Genomic DNA, 27,327 nt, shown 5'->3' on the forward strand with positions numbered 1-27,327 from the left:
GCTTGAGGCACTAGGAAGGGACAAGATATCAGTCTGAAAGTAGCCCCTGTCAGAGCAACGCAAATTCTGCTAAAATTGAAGCCAGAACAAACATCACATTTATGGTGAAGCTTGGATGGAAAAAGGGTGAAATCATTGATGCTTTACAAGATGTTCATGGGGACAATGCCCCAAAGAAATCAGCACTTTACAAATAATTAACTCATTTTAAGAAGAAATGAGACAGTGTTGAGGATGAAACCCACAGCATCAGACCATCCACATCAATTTTCGAGGAAAAAATGTATCTTGTTCATGTCCTTATTGAAGGGTACAGTGATTAACAGCAGAAACAATAGCCAACACCACAGACATCTACTGGGCCAGTTTACACAATTCTGACTGAAAACTTAAAGATGAACAAACTTTTCACTTGGCAGATGCCAAAACCATTGTGCTTAGACCAGCTGCTGAGAAGAGCAGAGGTTTTAATGGAAATTTTAAACAAGCGTGATCAAGATTCTAAAGCATTTTCTTCAAGGCATTGTGACAGGAAATAAAGCACTGCTTCACCAGTACCATCCTGAAGACAAAGCACAATTAAAGCAATGGCTACCAAGAGGTGGAAGTGGTCCAGTCAAAGCAAAAGGAGACTGGTCAAGAGCAAAGGTCACGGCAACATTTTTTGGACATGCTCAAGGCATTTTGCTTGCTAACTTTCTGGAAGGCCAAAGAACTGTAACATCTGTTTATTATGGAAGTGGCTTAAGAAAGTTAGCCAAAGCTCTAGCAGAAAAATGCTTGTGAAATCCTTTGGTGGTGGAGTGAGTCCTTCTCCACCACAGCAATGCTCCTGCTCATTCCTCTTATCAAACAAGGGCAATTTTGTGAGAATGTCAGTGGGACATCATTAGGCATCTACCTTACAGTCCTGAGTTGGCTTGTCTGGACTTCTTTTTGTTTCCTAATCTTGAAAAACCTTTAAAGGGCACCCATTTTTATTGAGTTAATAATATTTAAAAGACTGCATTGATGTGGTTAGATTCCCAGCAGCTTCAGTTCTTTAGGGATGGACTAAATGGCTGGTGTCATCACTGACAAAAGTGTCTTGACCTTGGTGAAGCTTATGTTGAGAAATAAAGTTTCTATTTTATTCGTATTTTTCAATTCCATTTTTCCACAAACTTTTTGAAGTCATCTCATAATCATATCCTGTGTCACCTCGTAGTTATATCCTGTGAAGCACAAGCTTCAGGTAGATTTGCTCTCCAGCAAACTCTTCAGCAACAGAGAAGTTTCCCAAGCAAAGTGCTCCTGGCCACTACAGATCCAGCCCCAACTTGGACTCACATTCATGCATGAGTCCTTTTCCCATGCAGGGTCCCCTTCTCTCCCCAGGAGAGGGATGGAGAAGGAAATGGGAACATGCTTTCATCATAGTTTCCCTGTTTGGTTTTAAAAATATCAAGACTTAATGAAATTGCATTTCCACAATTAGCTGTTGGAGTGGGAGACACCTACCCTATCCGATCACCAAGGTAATTTTTTCCTGTGTTAGAACAGAGAGGAATTTGGCCAGAATCCACTCAGGGTGAGTGCAAGCTGGAAAATCCAGGTGGCTGAGGATTATATCCAGAGTTGCTTCTGACATGCCCCAACTGGGTTTTGCTATAACTTTCCGAAGGACATTTCAGAATATATTCATTATGGTCAAATGCATGCTGGTGTTTCCTACTTGTTTCCTTTACATTTTAGGTCCCATGGTATCCAAGAGAAATTCAATGCCAATGTTCAATTCTTTTCATGTAAATCATCAAAATACCAGTTTCCAGGTTGGATAGAGATCTCTTCAAGTCCTCTCCTTGACCCAGGTTCATGCTACCTTCAAAGAGAATTTCATGCCAGTCCAAATTCCAAAGGATGAGACTCAGCCAAGGGCCCTGGAGCCTTGCTGGGTTCTGAGGGTTTGGACGTTGGATGAGGGTACTGAGTCCACTTCCAGGGGGACTGAACCACTCTTCCTCTTCATACCGATGCAAACATCCTTTGGGCCACTGGCTCAGTCACCCTTTGATTTGGATAAAAAGGAAATGCTGATTTCCCAGAAGGGAGCAGGTGGTCACAGAGCAGTCAAGCCCAAGGAAAAGGACTCGTGCATGAATTTAAATCCAAACTGGGGCCAGATTTACAGTGGCCGGGAGCACTCTGCTTGGCACGGACATCCACAGAGGCTGTGGACGTCCGAGTGTCTCAGCAATGACTGACCTCACAGGCCCACCATGGAAGGGTCAAGCCAGAGAAAAGCGACTGAGCCACAGACTGTGCAGCCAGCTATTGCAATCAGAAAGAAAGACCTTATTTGTGCATGCAAGCCTGTGTACAACTCTGTACCAGGAAACGGCTTTCCAGTGGGCTAGCACATGCAGCCTCAGGCATGACCTTCATTTGACTCCAGGGCTTCTGATTTAGCTCAGCTATAATGAAGGCTCCTGTGGCCAACACAGACCGAAACACAAGAGACTGCATCCAACACTGGATAGTCAAATTCCCCTGGCATATTTCCCCTGGCTCCCTGGGCTGGGAAGGAGAGAGTCAGGAGTTCACCATTCCTCCCCATCCACCAACACCATCACCCAAAGCCTGCCCCTGGGCATCAGCAATTCTGCCTCTAACCGCTGATGGTCAGCCAAGGGATCATCCCAAAATTCACATATCCAGATAATCATGACTAGACTGTTTCCCAGGGCTACTGTGCTGCTAGAGTGAGGAAACAGGAGTTACCACAACTCCCTAAATGTGACATTCAATTTGCTACAGTAAAAGTCAATCACAAGGTATGCCATACCCACAGTCCCCAGGCAACCCTGTTCCTAATCCTGCAGTCACTGAGGCCATGATTTACTGGGTTAATTTTGGGCTCCTGAACAGAGCGCAGCCAATTCATAGGAGGCACCCATCAGGGTGTTTACTTGGGAAAAAGAAAGAATTAATCAGTTGATGACAGGAGGAAAGAAGGAAAAGTTAAAAGACAGACATTCAGGAGTCATGCCTAACTGAGGTTAGGAGAAACAGAAACTCTGAGTGGGTGGAATCCAGGAGCAAAGAGGAGGTAGATGTGTACCTTCCCATCAACAGAAACCAGGAGATGAAAACAGAGCGTAATCTCTGTACCTTCTGCTCAATGTTGCCGTAAACCTAAAACAACTCTAAAACATGAAGTCTATTTAAAAACAAACAAACAGGAAAGTCAGAGTGGACAAAATAGAAGGGGTTGACCTTCCTAGACACTGAGGAAATGGTGGGATTAGAGGCCTCTGGAGGCAGACTGGGGTTCTGAGACCCAAACCCAAGAGACTGAGCTGAATCACCATGGAGAGACCTCAAGCCAGCTGAAGGGTGCAAGGAAATATTGTCCCTGAGGCTCCCTTGGGCTGTGTGGGTGCTCTCACCTCCTTCGTTGGTCCACGTAAACCCCAAATGAAACCCTAAGCCCCCAACCAACTGAACGGACACCCCCACTTGGCCAGGAAGACCCCAGAGCAACCTGAAAAATTAAACTCCAGGCCAGGCGCAGTGGCTCATACCTGTAATCCCAGCACTGTGGGAGGCCAAGGAGGGCAGAGTGTTACAGGAAAGAGGTCCTGATCCAGACCTCTGGAGAGGGTTCTTGGATCTCCCTCAGTTCTTGGATTCAGGGCTTGTCCATTGAGTAAAGTGAAAGCAAGTTCATTAGGAAAGTAAAGGAATAAAAGAACAGCTACTGCATAGACACAGCAGCTCCAAGGGTGGCTGGTTGCCCAGTGTTACGAGTATCTCTTGATGATATACTAAACAAGGGGTGGATTATTCCTGCCTCCCCTTTTTAGACCATATATGGTAACTATCAACTATCTGACATTACCACAGCATCTGTAAACTGTCACGACACCAGTGGGATGAGCAGTGAGGACGATCAGAGGTCACTCCTTGATCGCCATCTTGGTTTTGGTGGGTTTTAGCCAGTTCCTTTACTACAGCCTGTTTTTATCAGCAAGATCTTTATGACCTGTATTTTGTGCTGATCTCCTATCTCATCTTGTGACTTGGAATGCCTTAACTGTTTGGGAATGCAGCCCAGTAGGTCTCAGCCTCATTTTACCTAGCTTTTACTCAAGACAGAGTTGCTCTGGTTAACTTACTTCTGACAGGATCACTTGAGGTCAGGAGTTCAAGACCAGCCTGGCCAACATAGTGAAGCCCTGTCTCTACAAAAAATACAAAAATTAGCTGGGCGTGGCGCTGCACACCTGTAATCCCAGCTACTTGGGAAGCTGAGGCAAGAGAATTGCTTGAATCTGCCAGTCAGAGGGTGCAATGAGATCACACCACTGCACTCCAACCTGGGGGACAGAGTGAAACTCTGTCTCAAAAACATAAAATAAAATAAAATAAAAACTAGATTCCAAGCCCTAACAGGAAGGGAGGTTGGACACACTTTGTTACACACCTCCCTTTTGGAGTTTAGGCACAACTGACCAGCATTAACATTAAAATAGAGATCATGAGACAGACAAAACAGATTCTTTGTGGCAATAAGATATCAAATCCCAACATGATTCTGGTATAGCATCACATAACAGATAGCAGAGACTGAAGGAAATCAAAATATTTTGCCCCAAAATATATTTCCTTGATATATTTTGAAATGCTCCTGCAACACAGGAAATTTTTGAATCTGTGGAGAATCTTCATTCATGCAGCCAGATTTTTACTGGATTTAAGAGAGATTAAGTAAAAGTCTAACACCTTTAGCATCTATTCTCTCTGAAGACTGCTACCCAGGAGGCATCATCTACATAACAAGAACCTTGGTCTCCACAACACCCCTTACCTTAACTTTCTACTGACTTTAAGTCTTTAGACAAAGCTTAACTCTTTCAACCAATTGCTAATCAGAAAATCTTTGAATCCACCTATGACCTGTAAGCCTCCCTGCTTTGCCATGTTCTACCTTTCTCAGCCAAACCAATGTACACCTTACACATACTGACTTATGTCTTTGCCTGTAACTTCTGTCTCCCTAAAATGTATAAAATTAGGCTGTAACCCGACCGCTTTGGGTACACTTTCTCAGGACCTACCGAGACCATCCCTCAGGCCATCATCACTCATCCTGGCTCAAAATAAACCCCTTATCATATTTTACAAAGTTTGCTTTAAAAAAATTTTTTTGAGACAGGGTCTCACTCCCATTGCCCAGGCTGAAGTGCAATAGCATAATCTCAGCTTACTACGGCCTCAACCTCCCAGGCTCAAGCAATCCTCCTCCCTCAGTCTCCTGAGTAGCTGGGACTTCAGGCGTGCACCACCACACCCAGCTAGTTTTTGTATTTTTTGTAGAGATAGGATCTCTCTATGTTGCTCAAGCTGGGTTCAAGCAATCCACCTGCCTCGGGCTCCAAAAGTGCGGGGATGATAGGTGTGAGCCACTGCACCTGGCCTGCTTTTTCTTTTTTACTGTCAAAAGCCATGAGGCCACTTGCAAACAACGCTGCATGCCCAGCCAAGCAGAAATGTGAGGTCATTCCACACTTAGATGTTTAGCGTATCTTTACAGGAGCGCCTGCCTGGACAACAGTTCTGGTAGCAGTACTCTCTCCAAGAGAGGAACTCAGGGAGTTAGGATGGGGGTGAGACCCACCTCCTGGCTCCCTTTTCCTTCCTTTCTGTAAATCTTCCTTCCACACATCAGGCAATTCCTACTGACCCCAAAGATGAGGGAAACTGTTCAATTAACTGGCTCTAAGGGACTTTGCCTAAGAGGAGATACATAGAGAGGACCAGCCTCTGAAAGGGAGACTTCAGACAGGATGACAGTCTGCACATGGGGTGCATTTTAAAGCAAGGAACCATTCACCACTGCCATGAGCCTAACCAGTCCTCCAACAAAGTTAACCCAGCAAGGCAACTCCTTCAGGCCTTGGGACCAAGTTGGATGCCAGAATGAAAAGTGAAGGTGTGTGTGGAAAATGGGGAAAGAGCCGAGCCCATGCTGCTGCTGGACTGATGGGGTGGGCAGTTCCCTAGGCAAAGGATGGATTTAGATGGAGGTAGCATGAGGCTGGTTTTTTTGGTGTTGGGCCCTGATGTCTAATCCTCATAGCCTTCTGAAACCAACATACATCCATCCTTAATTCACAGAGGATTCAGTTATGGGATTTGCTGAAAGTTTGACAGCTGGTGGTGAGTGGTTGAGTTGGGATTCAACTCTGAATAGTGTCAGGATCACAATGTTCTCCCACCTAAAAGCTATAACCACTTAGAATCAGTATACTTTTATTAAAATTCTGTAAGAACAATAAGTAACAAACTCAATGTTCTCCCACCTAAAAGCTATAACCATTTAGAATCAGGATACTTTTATTAAAATTCTGGAAGAACAGTAAGTACCAAGCTCAATGTGCCACTGTGCATTTCAAGAACATAAGAACGTAGCGGGGATTGGACTCATTGGTAAAAGCCATTTCTGAATTTCCCAAGGCAAGTTTCTTTTTCACAAGGCTAATTCCTTTCCCCAAACTTTTCATCAAGATATTTTTCATCCAGCCCTCCTCTTTCAGGAGTAGATCACCAATTGGGTGTACACTGGTACAACTTATCTGTAGAGCATATTAGTAATGTGTATAAAGAACCTCAGAAAGGTTTGTACCATTTGACTGAGTGACCTCATAATTTATCATTCAAATAAGGACACTTTCAAAGACAAAAGGGAGCACTATGACTAATGATACCAGGACAACAGGGGAAAACAGAAACTATCCCAGGCAAACCTGTGGTATAGACAGCCTACTTTAGACCAACTAAGCTAACACCCAGGACCCACTCTTAAAAAATCTATTTATCCATCCATCACTCATTCACTCATAAATATTAATTGAGCACCTGCTATATGTCAAATCCAACACTTATGTTCATTACTGCATTATTTTTAAGAGCAAATAAACTCTTCTTTGTAAACAAATAAAACCCACATGTTCAACAGCAGATATAGTTACAACAGAAATACTTACATTCTGGGGGATCCAGATGATGGAAGATTATGCAGGCCTTAAAAACCAAATTTTTTCCTAATGAATTAATCTGAAATATAAACAAAATATTAAAAGTATGAGACAACCATATATTTGTCATGATCCCAATTTTATAAGAATATGTAAACATGTATATTTATGCATCAACATAGACTCAAATGGCACATAGCACATCAAAGGGGCCACAGTAGATCTCTCTGGATGACATCATTATGAGCGACCTTCTATTTGTTTCTGTGTATCTTTCTTTCTGAATTTGGCATGAGAAACAGGACACTGAGTGTTTCATGGAGCATCAAGAGAGCTGCTGGATGCAATGCAAGGAGCAGACTCTTCAACTCAGTCAGCCTTGAGTCTAAATTCTGGCCCCCTCATCTTTGAGCTATTTGACCTTGAGCAAGTGGCTTTACCCTTCTGAGCCTCTGTTCCCTAATGCACAGAATGGGAACAGTCATGGTGCTTCCTCAGTAGTCTGCTCGGAGGACTGTGGAGCGGCACTGGCCACTCCTCTCTCCCACCTGCCCTCGTCCTACTGCCGCCATCCTGGTCACCCACTTTCTCAGATCCAGACTTTTCATCTCGTGGGAGAAGACGCCAAAGCTGAAGGAGCTGACGTCCACAGTCCCTTCAGCGTGAGAACTAGAGGACCTTTTGGTGATTCCAAAAATGATATCTTCTTGCCAAACAATGTTCGGCGCTGGGAGCCCTAATCCTGGGCCCTGCAGGCATTTTTTCTCTTCAGCAGCAGCAATGTCTTCACAGGTGGACTGGACTTCTGGTGCAAATCCCAGATCTTCGAGGGGCTCTCTCTGCGCCCCAAGGTGAATTATTTTACCTCTCTGTGCCTACGGTTCCTCAGATGTAAAATGGAGACAAAATAAAACCTACCTCCTGGGGTAGTTGTGTGGATTTAAAGACTTAAACACATCAACACTAAGAACCACCCCTGGCGTCTAGTAAGTGTTCAGTCAGCATTTGCTGTCTGTGATCAGCGTTTCCTCTGTTCATCCTGGGTGTCTCCACCACCCTCTTCTGAAGGCTAAACAACCCAGCTGCCCACAGGATGCCTGCAGCAAGCAGATCTACACCATGCTTTTGTGAATCAAAAATGCCCCTTTGCGGCCGGGCACAGTGGCTCACACCTGTAATCCCAGCACTTTGGGAGGCCGAGATGGGCAGATCACGAGGTTAGAAGTTCGAGACCAGCCTGACCAACAGGGTGAAACCCCCATCTCTACTAAAAATACCAAAATTAGCTGGGCGTGGTGGTGCACACCTGTAATCCCAGCTACTCAGGAGGCTGAGGCAGTAGAATTGCTTGAACCCAGGAGGTGGAGGTTGCAGCGAGCCAAGATCACGCCATTGCACTCCAGCCTGGGTGACAGAGGGAGACCCTGTCTCAAAATAAATAAATAAATAAATAAAATGTTTTTAAAAAGCCCCTTTGCAATGTCCACTGTGATTAGAATTGTTTCTTTTTAAAATTGTACTTGGTAAAATGCACATAACCACTAGTGACATTTAGTACATTTATAATGTTGTGCAAACATTACCACTATCTAGTTCCAGAACATTTTATCACCCCAAAAGGAAGCCCTGTACCCAATTTATTGATGACTCCCCATTCCCTTCCGCCCAGCCAGCCACTAATCTGCTTTCTGTCTGTGGAGTTGCCTATTCTGGACACTTCATAGACATACAATCATGCAATTTGTGACCTTTGTGTCTGGCTTTGTCCACTCAGCATCATGTTTTCAGGCTTCATCCAGGTTGTAGCAAGTGTCAGAGTTTCATTCCCTCTTAATGCCTGATAGTCCATTCGGTGGATGGACCACCTTTGTATATCTATTGACGGATGCGTGGGTTGTGTCTGCCTTTTGCCCATTGTCAGTGATACTGCTATGGACATTCATGTGCAAGCTGTTGTTTGAAAACCTGTGCTTGGTTCTTTCAGGTACACACCCAGGAGAGAAATCTCTGGGTCCTAGAACTCTTGTGTTTCACTTACTACAGAGCTGCCTGGCTGTTTTCCTTGGCCCTGCACCGTGTCTCACTCCCATCAGCAGTGTAGGTGGCTCCAATTCCTCCACATCCAGGGTATCTCTTGGCCATCTTTTCACCTTCAAGTGGGCCTTTGTCAACAGCAGGGCCCAGTCAGCTTCCCGTCCACCCCAAGCCCCTGCAGGTCTCTCGCACTCATGGGAAATAGCAGAGCATTGCCTGGAAGAGCCACAGGAAGGTGAGCGCTGTCTCGGGGTGATGCTCTCTTGTGGCCTGAAGTGTGCTGCCAGTGTGGAAGAAAATGGCAAATCCCATAGCCCAAGGGAGCAGCCAACACAGAAGGGACGAGGGCATATTGACAAGCATCCCTGAGAACACATTTGCTTCTGATCGGGGTGCTCTGGGCAGTGCCGTTTGTCTGCACTTGTGATTGCTGGCACATTCCTCTCCTCTCTAATGTCCAAGCACGCACTCTGCCTGCATACCAACCCTACTTGGAAACAGTGGGTTTGATTGACCTCAGCACAGGACTGTCCTAAACAGCAGCAGCTCAGTTTTACAGCAAAATTCATGAGATGTGTGGAAACAGCGTCTTCCTCAGAGGCCCCTGTGTCAGAAGTGAGTTCTGCAACTCAGGTTTGTGCTGGGACAGACTGTTCCAGGGGATGAAGACCTCAGAGCAGCAGCAGCAGCCACAGGGGGGTTGTTAGTCATGCAGCACCCCAGGTCCCACCCAAACCCCAGATGCAGTGGCAGGGCATACCCTTTCCCCAAATACCCTGGCAGCTGGCTTCCCAGGGCATCCCTCAGTGCCAGCCCATGCACCAGGCCTCTCCATTGAAGAGGGTCTGGCACGGGGACCCGGGATGGTTGGTGCAGCTGAGCAGAGCGCTTTCGAGGTTCATCCCACCCTCCAGGTCTATCTCACTGGAAGCCTGCCTCTTCCTAAGGCATCTCCAGGTGAGCATCTGCAAGGGAGCGATCTGTCCTGGAAACCAGCGTACCACAGTGTCTTGTCCTGGGATTACAACTCCCAGCTGGCTTGGTTGGACTCAGTGCCAGACATTGTTGCAGGCAGGGCCATTATTCATGGGTGTTCGTGGCAGAGGATATTGTGTTCGGGCTTCATTTCAAGGCCCAGGGTGCAGGTTTTATTTTGCCCTGGGGCTGCCTGGCTGTCTAAGGTTGCAGGTAGTGACCGGTATTCCCTGCTTCTCACCAGGACCCTCTTGGAAACTAACCAGACGTTTAAGGAGGCTGCTCATTCTGCCTGAGAAATAACAGTTAGGCACTCAGCAGGAACAATGAGCACTTGGAAAAACTCTGACTGCGAGGTGGCAAAGAGCAAACAGAACTCACCAGTAAACCTCACCAGAAGCACAGAAAAAACGAAAGAAAAGAATGCCCTGCAGATGGTTGTGAAGCTGCAGCAGCTCTTGGTGGAGGAGGAAGTCAGCCTGTGTGTCTGTGCACCCTGTTTATGAGAGGAACCTGCACACGAGCTCATTTATAGGCCCCTGGAGGACACTTGCCGAAACTTGGGGTTTTTTGTTTGTTTATTTGCCCCAGCTAATTTTCATATGTGCCTTATGAGTGGAAAATATGAAAATGGTTCATTTGCTGGTGGGGATAGTACCCTTGAACATGAAAGCCAGGAGACTCCTAAGAGATTGACTCATCCCGTATTCCCCAACCAGAGACTGAGTAGTGCTGTGCCCACTCCACACCTGCAAATCGCATCTATGCTTATTTACCAGGTGTTTTATTTGTCTTTTGAAAAGATTTTATTTTGGAAAATGTCAAGCCTACAGGAAAGTTGTAAGGGAACATCCATATGCCTTTCCCATAGAGCCACCCAGTAACATTTTGCTGGAATAGTGCTGTTACCAGAAAGGGGTCTCGATTCAGACCCCAAGAGAGGGTTCTTGGCTCTTGTGCAAGAAAGAACTCGAGCTGAATCCATAGAGGAAAGTGAAAGCAAGTTTATGAAGAAAGTAAAGCAATCAAGAATGGCTACTCCATAGGCAGAGCACCCCGAGGGCTGCTGGTTGCCCATTTTCACGGTTATTTCTTGATGATATATTAAACAAGGGGTGGATTATTCATGCCTCTTTTTAGACCATACAGGGTATCTTCCTGACATTGCCAGGGCATTTGTAAACTGTCATGGAGCTGGCTAGAGTGTAGCAGTGAGGACGACCAGAGGTCATGCTCATCGCCATCTTGGTGGGTTTCGGCTGGTTTCTTTATTGCAGCCTGTTTTATCAGCAAGGTCTTTATGACCTGTATCTTGTGCCATCCTCCTGTCTCATCCTATGTCTAAGAATGCCTTAACCTCCTGGGAATGCAGCCCAGTAGGTCTCAGCCTTATTTTACCCAGCTCCTACTCAAGATGGAGTTACTCTGGTTCCAATGCCTCTGACAGTGCTCTCTCTTTCTCTCTCTCTGTCTCTCTCTCCTCTCTCTCCACATACACACACACACACACACACACAATTATTATTATTGCTGAACCATTTTTGAGTACTTTTAGACACAAGTACCCCTATCAAATGTGTACTTCAATATACATCTTCTAAAAACAGTGCCATCCTCTGAAAGAACAATACAATTGTGAAATTTAGGAACATTATCACTAATAATCTGCTATGCTTTCGTACACAGTTCATATTCAATTTTCCCCAGTCGTCTCAATGATGTCCTTCATAGCAACATTTTCCATTGGGGGATAATGTGTTGCATTTAATTGTCTCATCTCTTTAATCTCCTTTAATCAGAGACATTCCTTAGTCCTTTGCTGTTTCTCACATCATTGGCATTTTTGGAGTCACTTACTTTATAAAGTGTCTCTAATTTGGGTTATTCTGCTGTTTCCTTGTGATGAGACTCTGGCTATCATTTGCAGCAGGAACACCCCAGAAGTGGGGGCGTTCCATTCTCAGTGCCCCATATCAGAGGCACACGGTGCTATTTGTTCCATTAACAGTGATGTGGATTTTGATCACTTAGCTATGGTGTGGGGTCCCCCAGGGTTCTTATCTTTCCTTTGTAATTAATCATTAATTTGTAGGGACATACACAGAGAGGTGTAACTGCCCAGTTCCCAGTACATTTTCACCCATGGTTTTAGCATCCGTCTACAATTTCTATCTATCTGCATCAACTTAGTGTTTTCTCCAAATATACTCTTTTTTTTTTTTTTTTTGCTTTTTTTTTTTTTTTTTTTTTGAGACGGAGTCTTGCTCTGTAGCCTGGGCTGGAGTGCAGTGGCCGGATCTCAGCTCACTGCAAGCTCCGCCTCCCGGGTTCATGCCATTCTCCTGCCTCAGCCTCCGGAGTAGCTGGGACTACAGGCGCCCGCCACCTCGCCCGGCTAGTTTTTTTGTATTTTTAGTAGAGATGGGGTTTCACGGTGTTAGCCAGGATGGTCTCGATCTCCTGACCTCGTGATCCGCCCGTCTCGGCCTCCCAAAGTGCTGGGATTACAGGCTTGAGCCACCGCGCCCGGCCTTTTTTTGCTTATTTTAAATGGTAATGACATACTCCACCATAAATGAACTGCTACTATCATTTTTTCCTAAAAAGAAGATAAACATAAAAATAAATATAATGAAAAAATGTTAGCTACAATTGCCTTCTCATGACTCTGAGCTGAGGCTTCCTCTCTGTTAAACAGGAGAAATTATCATGCCTTTGAGAGTGGTTACGGCTTTGCCAGCCCCTTGCAGGTACCTTCTCCATGTTCCCTTTGTAACTAACCCCTGTAAATGGGCGCTTCGGAGCCCCAGTGGGTAAATGTGAGGACTGAGAACTCGGCCCTCCAATCCCAAAGACACTGCTGAGGTGCATTTCCCTCGGGGAATAGCGATGCCCAATCACGCAGTGGCAAGAGGGGTTATTCAGCAGGAACACCTGGGAGGGATTTTTTGAGAATGGGTTTGTGCCAAACTCCCTGCTTTTTGTCTTAAGTTCTGTCTACTTCAAAATCCCTTTTGCTTCCAAATTGGGCAACCCTGAGAAACAGCTTCATAATCCAAACCATCTCTTACTGCATAATGTATGTTAGGAGGACTTGATTCCAGCTGATGCCAGCTACAGGGCAAACACACTGAACTCTGTAGCCCATGTCAGCTTCAGTTTGGATGAAGCTTGATTTTCATTTTTATCAACCTGTTTTACTCCTCGGCATAACCTTGGCCCTGTAACTTGTCTATTTTCCATCTTCAGTGGCTTCATGTGCATAAACGTGATAACCCTGGGATCTGGGGAGTGAGACAGCTGCTGTGTTTTGCTCCTAAGACAGTCTGAGGGGAAGACCTGGAAACCCCACACTCTCCAGGGCAGTGCCAGGGCACAGGCAGGCGGAGGTACCAGCCCCACTCTGCCTTTTGCTCACTCTGTGTACTTGGTAGGTATTTGTTGAATTTCATACTTCAAAGTAATTAAAGTTTACATAAGTATCTTCAATCTTCTACTGCAATAATAATTCTTAAAACATTTCTTAAAATGTTGAGATCATTATAGATTCACATGCAGTTGTAACAAATAATACAGAGAGGTCCCGTGTACCCTTCACCCAGTTTGCCCCAATGGTAACATCTCACAAAACTATATAGTACAATGTCACACCCAGGATATTGACTCTTGTGTGTGTGTGTGTGTGTGCGTGCGTGTGCACACATACATGAGCTATTTTCAGTGAGGTGAAATTAATATAACATAAAAGTAACCATTTTAAAGTGAACAATTCAGGCTGGGTGTGGTGGCTCACACCTGTAATCCCAGAACTTTGGGAGGCCAAGGTATGTGGATGACCTCAGGTCAAGGAGTTAGAGACCAGCCAATGCAACATGACGAAACCCTGTCTCTACTAAAAATACAAAAATTAGCCAGGCATTGTGGTGCACACCTGTAATCCCAGCTACTCGGGAGGCTGAAGCAGAAGAATCACTTGAACCCAGGAGGCAGAGGTTGCAATGAGCCCAGATCATGCCACTGCTCTCCAGCCTGGATGACAGGGTGAGACTCTGTCTAAAAGAATAACAATCATAATAATTATAATGAAGTGAACGATTCAATGTCACTTTGTTCACTCACATTGTTGTACAGCCCCCATCTCCGTCTAGTTCTAAAGCATTTGAATCACCTCAAAAGGAAACCACCATTAAGCAAAAGCTTCCTATTTCCTCCCCCATTGGCAACCAGCAGCCTGTGTTCTGTCTCTGTGGATTTGCCCATTCTAAACATTTCCTTTAAATAGAACCAGGCAGTGGGTTACTGTGTGTATCTGGCTGCTTTCGCTCAGCATGATGTTTGTGAGGCTCATCCATGTTGTAGCAAGTGTCTCTACTTCATTCCTTTTCATGGCAGAATAATATTCCATCGTGTGCACAGATGCAATGACACTCTGACTTTTGTTGCATACTTTTCTCTCAGTCGGGTTAGTACTGGGATCTACACCAGCGATAGCTGCATGACCTTGGGCCAATAACTTCCCTGGAGAGATTCCGGCATTATTTCACGCAACAGATGCTTATTCAGCACCTGCCATGTGTCAGGTGTTAATCTTGGGGCTGAGAATACAGCAGTGCACTGGACAAAGTCCTGGACCTGTAGGACTTGCCAACTAGTGGGGGCAGGGGAGATTGGGAAAAAGAAACAAATATTGGTGATGTCACCTCATGGTGTGGTTTTTAAAATTAGAGCAGGGCTGAAGACGGTGGAGCACTGAGGGTGACACCTTGTATGGGCAGGGAGGGCCACAGTCCTAAAGCGCTCAGAGCAAGTATCTTGAGGAAGGGAGAAAGTCCCAAGACACCTGGAAGAAAGACATCCAGGCAGAAGGAATAGCACGTGCAAAAGGCCAGGGAGGGGACACGCATGGTGGGTGTGAGGAAGGAGCCCAGAGTGGCTGGAGTTGGACGGGGGGCTCTAGAGGGGAAGTCCTAGGAGGTAAAAGTAGGATAGGGGAGCCCAGATCATGGTAAGGGGCTGTGTGTCCCGCCGTGTAGTGAAGACCAAGCCATTCGGAGGGAGAGAGACCCGGATTCCAGAAGAAGACAGACCTGGGATCTAGATGGAGACAGGTATAGATTCACTCCAGCTCCATATCTGAGCTGTGTTCTGAAGCATGGGTAGGAACCAGTCAGGTGCACGCTCCGCGCAGAAGGAACTGCCTACGCAAAGGCCCAGGTGTGGGTCCCTCAGGAAAATTGCAAGTGATTCCATGTGGCTGGTATTCAGAGTCACACGCTGAGGGCATTCATAAATTAAGCAGGACCCAGATTAGAAAGGGCCTTGGGTTAGGCTGCCTCCCCATCCCACATGGCAACGAGCATTTCAAATACGCTATTAACTGGAAAGATGGGACAAACTCAAGAAATCCTCAAAGCATTACCTCCCTGCAGTGTCTGGAGGAAAAACTGCCATCATAAAGCTAATGGGGGAGCTCAGCCCCTCCCTCACACCCAAAGGAGGAGGTCTGACAGCTTGTAAAAGCCCCAGCACAAAGGATTAATGGGCCAAGGAGTGACCTCTGCTACTGAAGCCTTTTGTTTTCCTGATGGTCACTGCCCCCTCCCTCCGGGGCTACAAACAAAACAGCATTTGCTGGGAGCTTTTCATGTCCCCGCACCTGTTTTTTGCATTTGCTCTTCCAGCTCTGCTCCCCAACCTTCTCCCCAGCACAGCGCAGTGACAGCAGGTCCCCTTCCCTTCAGTTGCCCGTCATGGATCTGTGCCATGGGAAGCACAGCAGGAGAAGGAGGTGGCTTGGGTAGTAAAGCTCTCACCTTTTCCTAGCGCCGTTATGTTCTTTACCATTTGTGGACATCTGAATAATGGCCCCTAAGATGTCTATGCCCTAAGCACTGGCCCCAGGCAAGAAAGCACACTGGGAGGTGGGTAGGAAAGTCAACTGGAGAAGCCTGAACCTACTCTTAGATTTTTAAGAGCAAAACATGTGGGTGCCTGAACAATTAGTAGAAATCCATTCATTGCAACATGGCTTGTATGGAATAAACACAATGCCAGGAAAGGAATCCACACCACACAGGCTCTAGAGCGTGTCTGCAGCCCACCTCCCCAACCCCCATGCTCTCTGAGATGACCCCTGGCTGCCACTGAACGCTGCATACTGCAAAGGAAGAAGCCAGTTTGAGAGCCACCATTCTAGAACACAGTGATGGTTGCATTTGAGAGCCTAAAGGGGGTGCATCGTGGAGGACAAGCAGGAGGGTAAGAAGGGTGAATTCCAATTCCAGCACGCAGTGAGGCTCACACTACAGCACAGTGAAGGGAGCCCAGAGACACAGTGTGTTCTAATCACAGAGAGACTAGCGAATTTTCCTTTCCAAGTTCATGTGTATTTATTCTTTCAGATTTATTTAGCACTTAGAAGGAAAAGCATTTATTAAGGAGATACCCACCATGCAGCAACCTCTTAGAATGTCCTGGATTTCACTTCATGGTCACACCAGTGTGCTAGGTGGGTGTTGTTAAGGGAAGGATTAGCCCCACGTCACACATAGATGAGGACTCTCAGGCCGGTGGAGCTAAAAGGCTTGCCAAGTTACTCAACCATTAGGTGGTGAAGCCGAGACTCAGCGTGGCGTTTCTGAGCCTGCAGGGCTCACACACCACAGCGGGGGACAGGCGGGGCTGCAGTTCCCACTGATGGGCAGAGGTGGCCCAGCAGGAAGCGGGGAGCCCTGCAGTGCATCGGTCCATATTTATTTGTGACTGGGGTCTTGTTTTTGTTTATTTGTTTGTGAATGCACCTCCCCTCCCGGTACACAAGCCTCTGCGGAGGTGGTGATTTTTCCTAGAGAAGTGTACACAGAGCAGCATGTGCCTCAGCAAAGCTCTGCCAGGGAGAGCCACAGGCCTTGGGGTGGCTCCAGACATCCCCCTTCCTCACCTGTTCCAGAGCCTCAGGGGTCCTCTGGGGTTCAGCCTAGCATCACCTCTACCTTAACAGTCAGAACGGATTGCACAGTCTCTGCTGACCTGGCCCACATCCACCAAAACGGCTGGGCTCTCAGGCACTATGCACATGACTGTAGTTGGGGCAGGCGGTGTTTAAGGTAGACCCGGCAGATGTACCAACACCAGACCCCACCGCTTCCCTTGGGGCTCAAGCAGGGAGCATGGCATACAGTGAATGCAATTCCTCCCTGGTAGCTGGTGCCACGAACTTTCAGGCTTGAGCCACCGCGCCCGGCCATGTCGGATAGACTTGAGTTCAAGTCTCAGCTCTGTCACTCACTAGCTGTGTGACCTTAGACAAGTTATCTATCCTCTCGGAGTCTTTGAGTGTAAAAGGAGCAACTACAAAGGTTTCCTAGACAGATTAAGTGGAGTAACACATGGAAAAAGTTTGAGAGAGTAACTAAGACATAGTAAGCCCTCAATCAATGGCAACTACTATGACAGCCGTCATAACCATAGCGGGAGAAAGTTGCACTGAAAAGGAACTATTATGCTTCAGTCATAATTGTATATACATACACATTGTATCTATGTATTCATATATACATAGAAGTATATCTATGTATATACAATATGAATATACATGGATGTATATTCATATATATATCATTAAATCCAAGCTATAAATTGTATATATGTTCAAATACACATTGTATCACTGAAACCCCCAGCTACCCTAGGACCTAGGAAGTAGTTTTCATATATGTACATTGTATACCTATTTCATATGTACATTGTATCACTGAACCCCCAGCTACCCTAGGATCTAGGAAGTAGTTTTCATATATAAACAGTGTATAACTATTTCATTTGTACATTGTATTATTGAACACCCTCCCTTCCCCTCAGCTATTGTATGATCTAGGAAGTACATTTTCCTGGATCCCATCTTATAGATAAGGAAATGGAGGCTCAGAGAGTTCAAGCAATTTCCACAAAGTGAAATACTGGGACTCAAATACAGATGCATCTTCAAAACCCTGCTGTCCCCCCCACCCCGCCACAGCCCCATAGCTGACCACCTTCACTCCATCCTCCAGACAGCCCCCGCCCACCTCTGAAAGAGGCAGTCAGGGCACCTAAAATATGGCCCCCATCCAATCAGCCATCAGCAAAAGGCACTGGGAAACCGTCAGCAGTCATTAACTTTTGAAGGGATCCTGGGGCCTTTTCAAATTCTTCTGAAAGATGCGGACTCTCGGCCCAGAAACGCTCACTCAAAGTTGCATTACGTTTTGTAGAAGCCCATCCACATGTCCCTAGGGCCCTTCAAGTCATGACGTTCCATTTCATTCCTCAGAAAGCAAACACACAAAAATCTATTGGATTGAAATCTCACGGTGACTCATTCATTCATTCAACAAATCCCAAGGAGAAAAAAACGGTATTTGAAAGAAACTTTGTGAACTCTGCAGAATTAGCAGCACCACTAGTCTCTTAGGCCAGTGAGTTAGAAAACAAAGAAGAAAGGAAAGTGGATCGAGAAGGCGGCATTGGTACACAGAGTGGTTATAATCAATGCCAGTTCCTCCAACTGGAGTACTGACTAATTGGAAAAGGAATTAAAATGTAGGTACAATTCCTGGAAACCCTTAAAAACAAGATATTTGCTGATAAAGTAGAATGAACAGGCCAACTTTTGATTATTTGCACTCATGGAAAGGGACAGGGTGTGACCCCCAGATCACTGAAGGATAACATTTGGCCTTGAGATCCTACAGAAATGAAAGTAACACAGCCAGTAACACTGGCAAATGGTTTTTTCCTTCTGTTTTCCTTTTGTTTTGGGGCAAAACAAAAATTAACCAATCCACAAAGCATTGGAACCTTCTTCCTGTTTCCTTAGGCGAAATCCCAAGCAGGGAGTGGGTGCCTGTCACAAGTGGCCCTTAGAAGTCATTGCCTATTAATGAGTTTTGTTTCTCTTCCTATTAAAGAAAGAATCCCTTCCCTCCACGTTATTCTGAGAATGTTTACGATCATTGTGATGATGGTTTCCCGTGGCATTTAGGACAAAACTCAAAGTCCTTCTCCTGGGCTGCTGCGCATTCCAATAGTTCTCCTAGTGGGGGCCAACTGAAACATCAACCAAGACTCAAATGCAAGGGACATGTGTCATTTGTTTTCTAAATCTACCAAAATAATCTATTTTCCCCAAACCATTACTTAAAAGCAAATCGGCAGGCCAGGCATGATGGCTCACACCTGTAATCCCAGCACTTTGGGAGGCCGAGGCGGGCAGATAACTTGAAGTCAGGAGTCGGAGACCAGCCTGACCAGTGTGGTGAAACCCTGTCTCTACTAAAATACAAAAATTAGCTGGACGTGGTGGCACGCGCCTGTAATCCCAACTACTCAGCAGGCTGAAGCAGGAGAATCGCTGGAACCTGGGGGTGGAGTTTGCAGTGAGCTGGAATGGCACCACTGCACTCCAGTCTAGGCGACAGAGCAGGACTCTCTCTCAAAAAAAAATTGGCAATGTAGTTTATGCTTTATGTTTTGTCTTTCTTCATTTTTAAAATTTATTTTAAAACATAACACACAATACAATTGTATGCCCTTTTCTGTTTGTTTTGGTGTCCAGTTTTCACTCATACATAAATTTGTGTAAGCAGCCTCACAGTCAGAAAACAGAATAATTTCATCACCAAAAAACATTTCCCATCCCGAAGCTGTGTAGTCACACCCCACCCCTGACCACCACTACCATTTCCTCCATCCCAGTACTGTTGCCTTTTCCAGAAACTCATGTAAATGGAATAATGGAGGACGTAGTCTTTGAGATAGTTTTCTCAGAATCTCACGTAAATGGAATAATGGAGGACATAGTCTTTGAGATAGTTTTCTTTCAGGCAATCCAGTGTATCTGAAATTCAGCCATGTTGTGTGTATGAATAGTTCATCCCTTTTCATTGGCAAGTGTTCCCCCACTAGATGGATGTGCCTACCCGTATCTTCATCCATTTACCACTGAAGAACTTGCAGCTGATTCCACCAGCTGGTGCTGATGAATACGCTACTGTGAACATCCACGGACCCTTTTTGTTTGTTTGTTTGTTTTTTGCTTTTTTGAGATGGAGTCTCACTCAGTCACCCAGGCTGGAGTGCAGTGGCACGATCTCTGCTCACTGCAAGCTCCGCCTCCTGGGTTCACGCCATTCTCCTGCCTCAGCCTCCCGAGTAGCTGGGACTACAGGCGCCAGTCACCACACCCAGCTAATTTTTGGTATTCTTAGTAGAAATGGGGTTTCACCGTGTTAGCCAGGATGGTTTCAATTTCCTGACCTCGTGATCCGCCCGCCTCAGCCTCCCAAAGTGCTGGGATTACAGGCATGAGCCACTGCGCCCGGCCTTTTTTCTTTTTCTTTAGAGATGAGGGTCTCAGTTGCCCAGGCTACAGTGCAGTGCTGCAATCAGAGCTCACTGCCACCTGGAATTTCTGGGCTCAACTGATTCTCCTGCCTCAACCTTCCAAGTAGCCGAAATTACAGGCACACACTGCCATGCCTGGCTAATTTTTAAAATTGTTTTGTAGAGATAGAGTCTTGCCATCTTGCCCAGGCTGGTCTTGAACTCCTGGCCTCAAGTGATCCTCCCACCTCGGCCTCTCCAAGTGCTGGGATTACAGGTGTGGGCCACTGCACCTGGCCCATGGACACGTTTTTTTTTTTTTTTTTGAGACGGAGTCTAGCTCTGTTGCCCAGGCTGGAGTGCAGTGGCAGGATCTCAGCTCACTGCAAGCCCCGCCTCCCGGGTTCACGCCATTCTCCTGCCTCAGCCTCCCGAGTAGCTGGGAGTACAGGCGCCCGCCACGTTGCCCGGCTAATTTTTTTTTGTATTTTAGTAGAGACGGGGTTTCACCGTGTTAGCCAGGATGGTCTCGATCTCCTGAACTCGTGATCCGCCCGTCTCGGCCTCCCAAAGTGCTGGGATTACAGGCTTGAGCCACCGCGCCCGGCCCATGGACACGTTTTTGAGTACTCTCTTGAGTAGACACTGAGGAGTATAGTTGCTGGGTCATAGAGCAAATGCTTGTTTGACATTGTAAGGAACTGTCCATCTGTTCTCTCAAGTCGCTGGGCCAATTCACATTCCCAGCAGTAATGGAGGAGAGTCCCAGGGCTCCACAGCCTTGCCAGCACTTGATGCTTTCAGTTTATGTTTTTAATTTTAGCCATTCCAATGAGTATGTAGAAGTATCTCATTACAGCTTTAATTTGCATGTTCCTAATGGCTAATGATGTTGAGCATATTTTAATGTGCTTATTTGTCATTCATATCCTCTTTGATAGTCTATTCACATCTTTTATTCATTTTTTTAGGTATAATTCCCTTGTCATACACCTACTACATACCCACAAAATAAAAATTAAAAAAATTTTAATATGCTCAAAAAAATAAAAATTTCCGTGCCATAAAATTCATCCTTTTAAAGTGTACATTTTAGTACTTTCATTATATTTAGGGTTGTGAGGGCATCACTGCAACCTAATTCCAGAAAAATTTAATCCCTCCAGAAAGAAACTCCATACCCACTGGCAATCACTCCCCATTTTCCCACGACCACCTCAGCCCCGCCCCTGGCAACCACGCCCACAACCACCCCAGCCCCGCCCCTGGCAACCACACACCTGCTTTCTGCCTGTAGGGATTTGGACATTTCATACAAACAGAATCATAGAATACGTGGCCTTTGTGACTGGCTTCTTCCACATAGCATGTTTTCCAGGTTCATCCATGTTGTGGCATGTATCAGTACTTCACTTATTTTTATTGCTGAATCGTATTCCATTGTGTGGATAAATCATATTTTGTTTACTCATTTATCAACTGATAAACACCGGGTTGTTACTACTTGCTTCTAAAAACATTTGTGAACCTGTTTCTGTAGGGACATATGTTTTTGCTTTTTACAGACAGGGTCTCGCTCTGTCACCCACCCAGGCTGGAGTACTGTAGCATGATCACAGCTCACTGCCACGTCCAACTCCTGGGCTCACTCAAGTGATCCTCTCGCCTCAGCCTTTCAAGTATCTGGGACTACAGTTGCACACCACCATGCCCAGCTAATTAAAAAAAAAAAAATGTTTAGAGACAGGGTATCACTACATTGCCCAGGTTGGTCTCAAATTCCTGGCCTCAAGCAATCCTCCTGCCTCGGCCTCTGAAGTGCTGAGATTACAGACGTGAGCCACTGCATCCAACCTTTGTGGACATAATTTCAACGGTCTCGAGTATACACATAGGAGTAGAACTGCCAGATCATACGATTACTCTGTGTTTAACTCATTGAGGAATGGCCTAACCGCTTTCCAAAGTAGCTACAGTATTTTTTTTTTTTTTTTTTTTTTTTTTTTTTGAGAAGGAGTCTCGCTCTGTCTCCCAGGCTGGAGTGCAGTGGCCGGATCTCAGCTCACTGCAAGCTCCACCTCCCGGGTTTACGCCATTCTCCTGCCTCAGCCTCCCTAGTAGCTGGGACTACAGGCGCCCGCCACCTTGCCCAGCTAGATTTTTTTTGTACTTTTCAGTAGAGACGGGGTTTCACCGGTTTAGCCAGGATGGTCTCGATCTCCTGACCTCGTAATCAGCCCGTCTCGGCCTCCCAAAGTGCTGGGATTACAGGTTTGAGCCACCGCGCCCGGCCGCTACAGCATTTTATATTCCCACCACCAACATGTGAGGGTTTCAATTTTTCTGTATATTCACCAACACCTGTTTTTGTTTGACTTTTTCCTTATGGACATCTTAGTGGATATAAAAATGTTATCTTGTTGTTTTGAGTTGCATTTTCCTAATATTTAATGCTGTAGAGCATCTTTTCATGTGCTTATTGGCCCCCTCTATATCTGCTTTGTCTATTTCGGTCCTTTGTCCACATTTTAATTAGGTTATTTGTCTTTATATTATCTTTATATTTGTCTTTATATGTTTGCCAAATATATCTTTCTATATTCTGTATACTAGGCTCTTATCAGACATATGCACCAAAAATATTTTCTCCCATTCTATGGATTCTCTTCTAACTTTCTTAAGTATGTTCTTTGAAGCATATTTTAAAAAATTTTTGATTAAGAATAACTTATTAGTTGAGGAGGGTGTGCTTATTTTTATGTCTTTTTTTAAAAAAGAATGACTTAATTCAAGGTTGTAAAGATTTTCACTGATGTTTTTTCTAGAATTTTTATAGTTTCAGCTCTCGTATTTCAGTCTTTTATCCATTTGAGTTTTTTTATTATTATTATACTTTAAGTTCTAGGGTACATGTGCACAACGTGCAGGTTTGTTACATATGTATACATGTGCCAGGTTGTTGTGCTGCACCCATGAACTCGTGATTTACATTAGGTATATCTCCTAATGCTATCCCTCCCCCTCCCCTCACCCCACGACAGGCCCTGGTGTTTGAATTAGCGGGGTTTGAATTAGAATGGTGAATCGTCCAGCTTTGATCTTCTTTTACAAGACTTTTTTTTTTCCCCCTTTTTTGAGACAGTGTCTCACTCTATCACCCAGACTGGAGCACAGTGGCACAATCTCAGCTCACTGCAACCTCCGCCTCCCAGGCTCAAGCAATTCTCTGCCTCAGCTTCCCGAGTAGCTAGGATTACAGGCACGCACCACTATCACCTGGCTAATTTTGTATATTTAATAGAGATGGGCTTTCTCTATGTTGGCCAGGCTGATCTTGGACTCCTGACCTCAAGTGATCCACCCTCCTTGGCCTCCCAAGGTGCTCGGATTACAGGCGTGAGCCACCACACCCGGCCACAAGACTTTTTTGACTTTTCTGGGTGACTTGTATTTCTATATGATTTTAGAATCACCGTATCAATTTCTACCAAACACCCAGCTGGGATTTTCACAGTAATTACATTTAATCTGCACCAATTTGAGAGGTATTGCAGTCATAACAATACTAAGTCTTTCAACCCATGAACACAGGATGTGTTTCCATTTCTTTAGGTATTTTTAATATCTTTCAACAATGTTTTGCATTTTTCAGAGTAGACATTTTACATTTCTTTAGCTAACTTTATTCTTAAGCATTTTATTCTTTTTGATGCGATTGTCAGTGGAATAATTTTCTTAGTTTCATTTTCAGGTTGCTCATAGCTAGTGTATAAAAGTATAATTGATTTCCTTATGTTGGTATCATCTTATTATGGCTGAGCTCAAGACCAAGGGAAGCTGGGTTCCTGAATCGCCATCGGAAAAATGCTGCCAAACACATATAGTCAAGCATCCTATGAGCAAGAAATAAACTCGTGTTAGGCACTGTGATTCGGGTTTATCTGCATAGCAGCTGCCATCCCCTTAACTAATACGATGTCCAACTTAAATGCCACTTCCTTTCTTGATCACTCTCTCCCTAAATTAGGAGCCCTCCCTTGATTCTTTCTTCTTGTTTTCTTCTTAGGCTTATTAAAACTTGTAATTCTTTAGCTACTTGTTTCATTCCTATAATGTCTTCTTCTAAAGATAGAGATGATGTCAACCTCCTTCATTGCCCTATCGCCTGCTTCATACAGTATCTAAACATCAGGCAGGTGAGCGGTAAATGCTTACTGAGTACATGAACACATATGTTTCTCTTTTTGCTTGGCTTCTGCTGCCACGTTTTGAGCTCTTACTTCGTGCTAGGCAATGGCTCAGGGCTTCATGTGCACTGCATCTTATTCAACCCTCTTGGCAGCCTTCTGAGAGAGATATTAGTGTTCCCATCCCACAATCCAGGAATGGGGGCACCAGAAAAGTGAGATCGCCTCCCTTCTGGTACTTAGCTATTATAATAAGCGATACAGTCAGAATTTAAACAAAAAATTGAATGCATTCTTCCACAAGACATCCTCTCAGTCACTCTGCAATTAAACTTCTTGGCCGTTTCCATAAGAAGATCCACTTCTGTGGACAGTCCTTTGGCTACTCCAAGTCTGTCCAGGCAATGAGTGCAGATCTGAGGGTCTGGGGTCCTCATAGGTGCTGAGGTCCCAGCTAGAGACCATCCAGTGGAAAATATGGTGGCTGGAGAGTAGAGGGGTTGCCAGAGCACACTGGGGAGCTTTTCTCTCTTTGCTTCCCCTTTGAATCTCTTGGTTTAGCTTACATATGAGGAAACTGAGGCTCAAAGAGGCTAAATAACATACCATAGGTCACACAGCTAGTACATGGCATAGCTTGGGCTAGAACCCAGGTCGAATTTAACTTCCCTCTCCTGTCCCCACGATCCTGCATAAACAGGTGTGCCTGGGTCGGATGTGTCACTTAGAGGTAGAGGAATAGCCACACTCAGAACGTCCTCAGAGGATTTGTTGGCTGCCAGTCTGGAATATGCCTTTTGCAAACATATTTTTAAAGTTTTGCACAAGATCAGAATATGAAACACTCATATATAAATATCTCCCTCTCTGCTCTGTGTCCAATGCCACATTCACCCTGATGTATGGAAGCATTTCTTTGCAATAAGATATGCTGGAAAGTTTGAGTTTGGCTCAAGAAGAAGTGGAGTATGTTAATTTCAAGGCAAATTAATTAAAATGCAATTCAAGCTCTTTGGAAATAACACAGAAACAGTTTTCAATGCTTGGTGTTCATCCAGACAGAAACAGGCCCTTGTGCGTTTGGCCAGCATGAAGACAAGCTCACTTTGTCTCATTTTCGTCTTAGACTCTTGATTTCATCCTTCAAGGATCTCAGCTCTGAGTATCATCTAGCAATTTTGTCATTAGTATTCCAGTCTTTTCACCTTTTCAATATTAAACATAGGGACTACTGAGTCAGGTGGCATTTTAATCAGGGTCCCAGCAAGAATAAGATGGCATACATTAAAAGAAGGTAATTTGAAGAAAGTTTAACAAAGGGAATTCCAAAGGTGTAGGCAGAATTCAAGGAAGCCAACAATGGATAGTGCAGAACCCCCAGGTAGTATCACAGGGGGTGCAGATCTACAGGGGGATGGCAGGGGTGACAGGTGTGAGAACCCAGAGAAGGAAGCTACAGAATGAGGGTTACGTGACAGGAGCTATGGCCTTGGGCAGAGGTGCTAGGCAGAAATGAGGCTGAGGGAACAATGCCCCGATCTCATTTCTGCCACCCTCTGATCCTCTGCCATGCCTCCCACTGGCCAAACCCAAGCAGAAAGTGGCAAATAGGGAAGTCACCAATGCAGCCTGTGCAAGGCAGCCTCCTGGGGCACAGGACAGGGTGAGAAGGTGGAAATGGATCCAAAGGGCCCATGGAGGACATCCAAAACAGATGGCCTCATCTTTGTTGCTTTCTAGATGTGTATCCTCAACACAGGACTTAACCTCTGTGACTCAGTCTTTTCTTCTGGCAAATGAAGATCACAATGGCCGGGGCACTAGAAACTTTGCTGTGAGGATGGACAGAGCAGCCATTCAGCCATTCATGGCTGCTGTCAATATCCCCCCTAGTCATTCACAGGACCCCATGGGTTGGGAGCATCAAAGTCTCAGTTACTGAAAAAGAGCTCACGTCTCGGCCACTTCTTCCCATGTCCACCTGAAAACACCTTGAGATCTCAAAACCACATACCCCATACATCACAGGATGATAAAAACAATGACAACGACATAAATAATATAACTACCCACAATTATTACAGGGGTTAAATGAGTTGATGGTGCATATTAAGCACTTGGAACAGCATGTGAACCAAAGTAAATGTGGTAGACTGAAAAACATGGCCCCGAGTTTTCACAGCCTTAGAAATGAGATGTTGCATCTCCTCCCAGGAAGTTACAGGTAAATTCTATTTTCCCACCCCTTGCATCCGAGCTAGTCTTTGCTTGCTTTAACCAAATAGAAAGTAGCAGAAGTGACAGTGCAACAGACTTGAATCCAGGCCTCAAAAGGCCTTGTTCCCTCTCTCTAGAACTCTGCACCTACAAGTGGGCAGCCCAGCTAGCCTGCTGCAGGAGGAGAGGCCATGCAAAGCACAGGTGAGCTGTCCATGCTCAGGCCTCTCCCACCCAGACCAACTAGCCCCTTGCAATCCAGAAGACAATGGCAGACGTCAGAAGAACCACCCAGATAGTCCCGGCACAAACTGCTGTAAAATTAGGAATTAAACAAAGGTATTGTTTTAAACTGCTATGTTCCTGAGCCATTTGTTATGCAGTAAAAGCTAATTTATGCAGGACTTATTCAATAATTGGTAGCAGTTATTATTATTGCTGTGATTTTATTAGTAGCAGAATTAATCAGGCTGCTTGGACCCTGAGTCATCTATTCCCCGACAAATATTTGTACAGCTCTTCAGAGCCATGGA

At 45.3% G+C, this 27,327-nt stretch overlaps 1 protein-coding gene and 1 long non-coding RNA gene across 2 annotated transcripts in view; one reads left to right on the plus strand and one right to left on the minus strand.

Moving 5' to 3' along the window:
- Positions 1-7,093, minus strand: part of LOC126944368 (uncharacterized) — a 143,222-nt gene extending 136,129 nt beyond the window's left edge. The window contains exon 1 of the long non-coding RNA XR_007722032.1: positions 7,029-7,093. This is a non-coding gene — a long non-coding RNA (uncharacterized LOC126944368). The remainder of the gene's footprint in view (positions 1-7,028) is intronic.
- The window catches only part of MAP1LC3B (microtubule associated protein 1 light chain 3 beta), a 371,166-nt gene that overhangs the window by 41,540 nt on the left and 302,299 nt on the right, over positions 1-27,327 (plus strand). The gene's annotated exons all lie outside the window — the stretch shown is intronic.

Source organism: Macaca thibetana, chromosome 20 (genome assembly GCF_024542745.1).
Source record: "Macaca thibetana thibetana isolate TM-01 chromosome 20, ASM2454274v1, whole genome shotgun sequence".
Lineage (NCBI taxonomy): Eukaryota > Metazoa > Chordata > Mammalia > Primates > Cercopithecidae > Macaca > Macaca thibetana.